The sequence below is a fragment of the Artemia sp. Qi Xiang Cuo genome, chromosome 16 (assembly GCF_049724085.1).
Source record: "Artemia sp. Qi Xiang Cuo chromosome 16, ASM4972408v1, whole genome shotgun sequence".
NCBI classification, from domain to species: domain Eukaryota; kingdom Metazoa; phylum Arthropoda; class Branchiopoda; order Anostraca; family Artemiidae; genus Artemia; species Artemia sp. Qi Xiang Cuo.
In genome coordinates this window covers 48,244,601-48,252,025 of record NC_142809.1, presented here as the reverse complement: position 1 = coordinate 48,252,025, position 7,425 = coordinate 48,244,601, and the positions used below count along the sequence as shown (strand labels likewise).

General features: G+C 36.1%; 1 pseudogene; it reads left to right on the top strand.

The window, feature by feature from the left end:
• The first annotated feature begins 400 nt into the window (after positions 1 to 400).
• Positions 401 to 5,910, top strand: LOC148943027 (ribulose-phosphate 3-epimerase-like; annotated as a pseudogene).
• The last annotated feature ends 1,515 nt before the right edge of the window (positions 5,911 to 7,425 follow it).

The following is a 7,425-nucleotide window of genomic DNA, read 5'->3' as shown; positions in this document are numbered from 1 at the left end:
ATATGGAAAGGCAGTGTGGTCTTCGTCAATATTTTATTCACGCCCTAAACATGGATACCACCCAATGTCCATCACCCTCAACAACTGATACTGAAAAAGATGAAAAAGGCTTTAAGATAGAAACTCGGCTAAGCTCAGAAGACAGAGAACAAAAAGTCCACCAGATTCAGCAATAATACATCAAACCGATACCACGAACAACTCTTCAAGAAATTCAGCCGATTTCCCGGTAATTATTCAACTAGTTCCCCAATCTGATAATTGCATGTTTAACAACCGTGATCTACCTAAGTTGTGAATTTTCCTCTTCAAGACCATTTGTTGCAACTTTAATATGAATATAAACAGATCAGGTTCCCTAGATATCCTTTTGAACGATCCCACATCAGTGAAGAAGGTAATGGAGCTGAAAAGTGTTGAAGATGTTGTTGCCACAGCCCATCTGTGGTCCCCAAGTCCGATACAAACAAAGATAGTCCTCTACAATGTCCCCAAATGGTTTCTATATTCAGACCTGATGTAAGTATTGATGAACAAAAAAGGTGAATGCATTCTGGTCTCTAGTTTCCATAACTTTGGTCGCGAAACCACTGAAACCACAAACTTTAAAACTGTGTTGTTTGAGCTTCAAGGACAATTTAATATTGGCAGAATGTTCCTCTTTGGCCAACAAAAATCATTCAAGCCTTACAAAGAAAAGCCATTACAATGTACAAAATTTCGGAAGCTTGGGCACTCAGATAAATACTGTAGAGGAGATTCCAACATTTGTAAGATTTGTCTATGCAAGGACCATAATGAGTCAAACTGAGAATTTGACCCAATATGTTCTAATTGTAACGGCAAACACCAGTCCCTAGATGAAGAAAACTGTCCGAAATATAAACAAAGGGCAGATATACTAAAAATAGCAAAAGAGCAACAACTTCCAATCCCTTTATTTAGGAATGCAAGTCCCAAGGACACCAAGGGTCCCCCGTCCCCCAACAGACCCCAGGACACCAAAAATTCCCAATGCTTCCCCTAGTGTTGAAAATTTTCAGAATAATTTCATCCGAGATAAAACTAATCCATGGTTCCCCTTGATACCAAGTGTCCCCCAAAAAAACCTAAAGAACCCCCTTTCGGGAAATCCTGCGCAAGGAAAGACATCACGACCGACAAAGCTACCTGGAATTACTCCCCACAGATTTCACAGTTTCTCAAAATGCTTTGGAAGATGAATCAACCGTGTACTTTAAATTAGCCAGCTTTACAGTTACCTCTATGCTCATCTCCCAATTGGAGTAACCCTATCAGTTGAAATGCATTATTCTTAAGAATCTGGCAATAACCCAATTCGGCGAGACCATAGTTTCCGAAGCAAAAATTGAAATTGAGAGTGTTTTAAGCCAACATATGCTGATTAAGCCACAATCAGAATGCCTGACGACGAATTATTGTGTGACTTTTCGTTTTTAACTAATTTATCCCTTTCTAATAACATTGCTTTTAATTATCCCGATATAAAAAGTAATCAGCACGCCAGCCCTATAAGCAGCCCCCCTGGTACCTTAACAAATGCTAGTTGTAAATACCTTGATATTTTCGACTTTGCTACCAATGTGAAGCCAAAACTAGTAAATAATAATTCCCTTAATGTTCTTTGTTTCAACATCAGAAATATCCGGGATAAGTGGCTGAAGTTTAAAGATTTAATTTCATTTAGTGGTGCCGGCCCTTTTGATGTAATAGGATTAACAGAGACATGGCTTTTCGATAGTGATGACACTAGTGATTTCTTACTCCTTGGTTACCAAATAATCCATATGCCCAGGAGATTGACAAAGTGTTCCGGTGGTATCTCACTTTACATCTGTTCGAATGTAAATTTTACCAGGCTATCAAAGTGCGAATCTATTTTCTCTACACAAATAAATCTCAGATGTATTTATTCAATAATTGTTAACATAGTTATTGGCCAAAATTCCTATATACTCTCCTTATTTTATAAACCTCCTCCATTTCCGACCTCATGTTTTTGTAATCTATTTGATGATTTTTCTAATTTTATTAATCTACCCCGTAAAAAGCCAATAGTTCTTGGGGACTTTAATTGCAACCTACTCAATGTTGGTAAAAAAATTGAATCTGACACTTTTTTTTTAATCGGTAACCACGAGTGGTATTCTACCCACAATTTTTTCCCCAGTAGAGTTGATCCTGTGTGATCAACTTCAATATTAATTGACAACATTTTTGTATCCACTTCCCTGGGAAATGACCTGTCCTCAAATATAATATTTTCGGATCTGTCAGACCATTTTCCTATTTACTTGTCACTATCTTCGCAACCACTATCCTTACGCTCTAGAATTAATATCCCAACACCTACTAGAAATTACAACTCTGAAAATCTAACCCATTTTATCCATTGCCTAAGAACCACTGACTGGTCCGATGTCTTAAATTGTCAAGAACTAAATTCTGCCACAAATGGTTTTGCGCAAAGGCTAAGTGAGACTATCCATTCAAATTTTCCTATTCGTAAACCTAACCGGAAAAATATCCCTATTAGCCCCTGGATGTCACATAGCCTCATTGATTCCTCATATCGTAAAAAAACAAATTTTATAAGTTAGCCTGTAAGACCAGTGGGGATATTGAACTATCTAATTATAAAAATTATTTCAACATCAGAAGCACCCGAGATAAGTGGCTCAAGTTTAAAGATTTAATTTCATTTAACGCTGTCTGTCCTTTTGATGTAATGGGATTAACAGAGACATAGCTTTCCGATAATGATGACACTAGTTATTTCATACTCCTTGGTTACCAAATAATCCATTTGCCCAGGAGATTGACAAAGTGTTCCGGTGGTATCTCACTTTACATTCGCTCGAATGTGAATTTTACCAGGCTATCAGGGTGCGAATCTGTTTTCTCTACACAAATAAATCTCGGATGTATTTATTCAATAATTGTTAACATAGTTATTGGCCAAAAGTCCTGTATACTCTCCTTATTTTATAATCTTCAATTTCTGACCTCATGTTTTTGTAATCTATTTGATGATTTTTCTAATTTATTAACCTACCCCATAAAAAGGCAATAGTTCTTGGGGACTTTAATTGCAACCTACTCAATGTTGGTAAAAATATTGAATCTGACACTTTTTTTGAATCGGTAAAAACGAGTGGTCTTCTACCCACAATTTTTTTCCCTAGTAGTGTTGATTCTGTGAGATCAACTTCAACATTAATTGACAATATTTTCGTTTCTACTTCCCTGGGAAATGACCTGTCCTCAAATATAATATTTTCGGATCTGTCAGACCCTTTTCCTATTTACTTGTCAGTAACTTCGCAACCACTACCCCTACGCTCTAGAATTAATATCCCAACAGCTACTAGAAATTACAGCTAAAATAGTAAGTATTATACTATTTATATTTTGCCCTTGTCTTTCCTGTTTAACAAGATTACCGAGTCTGGGCAAATTCCTACAATTTGGAAACAGGGTTTCATAACCCCTTTGAAAAAGAAAAACGGAAAGCCTGGTTTTAACGGCGTCCGACCTATAATTCTTACTCCTATTTTCTCGAAACTTAATGAAGGATTACTTGCAGATTGGCTAAAGAAAAAAAAATCTTACCTCTTACTGACTTGAAACAATATGGGAACCTAAAATCCACCTCTACTTCCCATTACCTCGTTTCTCTTATTGATCACATCGGGAAAACCCTTGAAAAGCCTAATTCCTGGCTAAATTTAATTTCCATCGACCTTCAGAAAGCATTCGACCTTGTTAACCACAATATTTTAATTGAGAAACTTGTCAGAGTTAAATATTGATCCCTTACTGGTGAAATTAGTTGCCTCCTTCTTAACAAATAGATCGCAAGTTGTCAAATACCAAAATCATTATTCAAATCCTCTCCCTGTCCACAAAGGCATACCCCAAGGTAATCTCCTAGGTCCCCTCCTTTTTTCAGTAATGATCAACAGCCTTGCAAAGGAATTTTCTGACCGATGGAAATTTGTTGATGACTTAACGGTTGTTGAAACTTGCTTCAGAAATTTAATAAGCGACCCTATGAGTATCCTCAATGAAATTGGAGACGAGGCCTTAGACTTAGACATGAGAGTAAATGCCTCTAAGTTCATGATAATGCCCCTTTGTTTCCTCAAATCCTCGCCCTTTTTTCTTAATCCTATCTCTCCTGAAATTTCGGTGTCCTCATTTAGACTACTTGGCGTCAGAATTTTTTCAAATTTAAAGTGGGATAGCCACGTTAAAGACATCATCCATAGAGCTAATGTGTCTATCGCCCTCCTTAAGCTCCTAAATAAATTCAGCGTCCCCTCTTCCCACTCCTTAAGAGTTCAAACGTCTTTTGTCCGCCCGTATCTAGAATATGCTTGTCCAGTTTGGCACCCTGGTATCTCTCGCGAAGAATTGGAAAAAATCGAATCAATTCAAAAAAGGGCCTTGCGAATAATTTTCAAAGAAGGCAAGGTGCCATACTCTCTGCTTCTAAAAAAATCTAGTCTGAAAACCCTGGAGCAAAGGAGGGTTTCGTTGTTCCTCCGTTTTGCAAAAAATGCCATAACAAACCCTCGGACGGCAAGTATTTTCCCCAAACGTCACTCTCCATCCAGATTACGGCCACCTCGAGCTGTTTCTGAGCCCATCCCTGCTTTGTCCCCCCGTCGCTGCGGTCCTTCCAGATATGAAAGAACTTTTATCCCCTTCATTACAGAAAAAATGAATAAAATGTCTCAATAGTTTCTTTTTTTCCCTCTTTTTTCTTTATTAGTTAATGGTACTGCCCAGGGTCTTGCACTCATTTGCTTGCCCCCCCCCCCTTTCTTGACCAGTTTTTATTGTTTTTCAACTCTTTTATTGATTTACTGTAGTTGAACTATAGTTGAACTGTAGTTGACATTTTCTTAATATCCCTTTTAAATTAAATGCATTTATGTCTCACTCTAAGTTTAGTTTGACCAGTTTCTACCAGTTTTTAATGCATTTATGTCTTGCTCTAAGTTCAGTTTGACCAGTTTTTATCTTTTTAATTTTTAACTGACTTTTTACAGTTTTAATTATTGAATTTTAAATGATTGTTAATTTTGGTTTTCTCTATTTCGTTGTTGTTCTTTGCATTTTTTGTGTAACCATTTATATTGTCGACTCCAAAGTCCGAATTCGGTCCGTTATGGGCTTGTGATAGCGATTTTTTTTTAAAATAAATATCTTATCTTACCAGAGTACCACCTGATCGTTAAAATCTTATAAGTTGAAATAAAACTTTCCATTGGGCTTTCAATTTTAAACTGGTATTTGTCAAATTTGGCACAAGAATGTAAAGAGATAATTAATTCTGGTTTTTATTTTCTTCATTTAGACGTTAGAGATGGAAACTTTGTCCCAAAACTTACGTTTGAACAAACAACCTCGAAATATCTTAGAACCAAATACCTGTGACGTCTTCGAATCCAATTGGTGGCATCTCATCCAGAGAAGTGGGTTCAATCAATGGCTGAGGCAGGCGTAATTCGGTACAAATTTCATTTAAAGGCCAGAAATGACATTGAAGCATTGTTTAGTAAAATGAAAAAGTAAAATCTAAGTAAGTCGATGATTTCATATAGTACATCCCTCTTTGTGACCTTGTTCTTATAATTACAGTTGAGCCAATGTTTAGCGAGAAAAATTTTATGTAGAACATGGTACAAAAAATCAAATGCCTCCAAACTCACTTTTCCAATGTAGATATTGAACATAGATGGTTGAGTTTCTCAAGCTCAAGTCAGCTGCTGTGGAAAAATTGAAACCAACGAAATTTAGGCTGGCAATCCAGTAACGGGTGCCAAAAGCAAACCAAAAGCCTTCAAAGGTCTGCGAGATAAACATGACAAAGCTAAATAACTAGAGCAAAGACCAAGTTACCTTTAGACCTATATTTTTAATTTTTTAAACTTTAATGGGAAACATAAGAGACGCTTATTCTCATACTGTATCTTAGAACCATCTTGGAAATATCTCAGAACCAAATTCCCGTGACGTCTTTGACTCCAATTGTTGGTATCTCATCCAGAAAACTGGGTTCAATCAATGGCTGAGGCAGGCGTAAGACGGTACAAGTTCCATTTAGAGGCCAGAAATGACTTTGAAACATTGTTTAGTAAAATCAAAAAGTAAAATTCAAGTCAGTCGATGATTTCAGATAATAGGTCAATCTTTGTGACCTTATTCTTATAATTATAGTTGAGCCAATGTTTAGCGGACTAAATTTTATGTAGAATATAATACCCTCGAAGAATAGAATATAATACCTCGAATATAATACCTTAGAACCCTCGAAGAAATATCTTAGAACCAAACACCCGTGACGTCTTTGAATCCAATTGGTGGTATCTCATCCAGGAACTTGGGTTCAATCAATGACTGAGGCAGGCGTATATCGGTACAAGCTCCATTTAGAGGCGAGAAATGACTTTGAGACATTGTTTAGTAAAATCAAAAAGTAAAATCCAAGTCAGTCGATGATTTCAGATAGTAGGTCAATCTTTGTGACCTCATTCTTATAGTTATAGTTGAGCCAATGTTTAGCGGACAGAATTTTATGTAGAATATAATACAAAAAATAAAATGCCTCCGCAGTCACTTTCCCAGTGTATATATTGAAAATAGATGGTTGAGTTTCTCATGCACATGTCAGCTAAAGGTCTAAAGGTAGCCAAAGTTACCTTTAGACCTATGTTTTTAACTTTTTTAAAATTTTAATTGGAAACATAAAAAACGCTTATTCTCAGACGGTACATTGTGACTAAACTGTTCTTATTTGACTAAAAATATAGCAATAGAATTTTGAAATTTGTATGATGTTTCGCAATTTCTGATAATGATGACGAAGGTGGAATCCAAACTAATCCCCTAGTATTTTAATTTGAAGCTCAGATTTTTCAAGTTTGGCACAAGAATGTCGAGATAATTAATTCTGGTGCTGATTTTCTTCGTTTAGATGATATGGATGGACACTTTGTTTCGCATCTAGCGCTTGGACATTCTTTTGTGAAAAGGCTTAGAATCAAACTACCCAACACTTTATTCAAAGCCCATATGTTGGTGTCACCTGATAACGAGAACTCAACAGGCAAAGGTAAAAATCTACAAAAGGTGAAGGATATCAATAAAACATGAATGTTCTGCAACTAAACACACGACGAATGGTAAAAACTAACTAAATTGTAATATCATAAATTGTAAATCACCCAGAACATAATTTACACTTGACTGAATAAAATTCAAATGAATGTGCATTGTCAGTTTAATATACAAATACTTTAAATAAAAAGCAATCTGGTAATGTCTGATGCCCTTTTGAAAAAAAAAACACTGAAGAAGTTGCACTCTCATGATTGTACTACTCATCCAAGAATA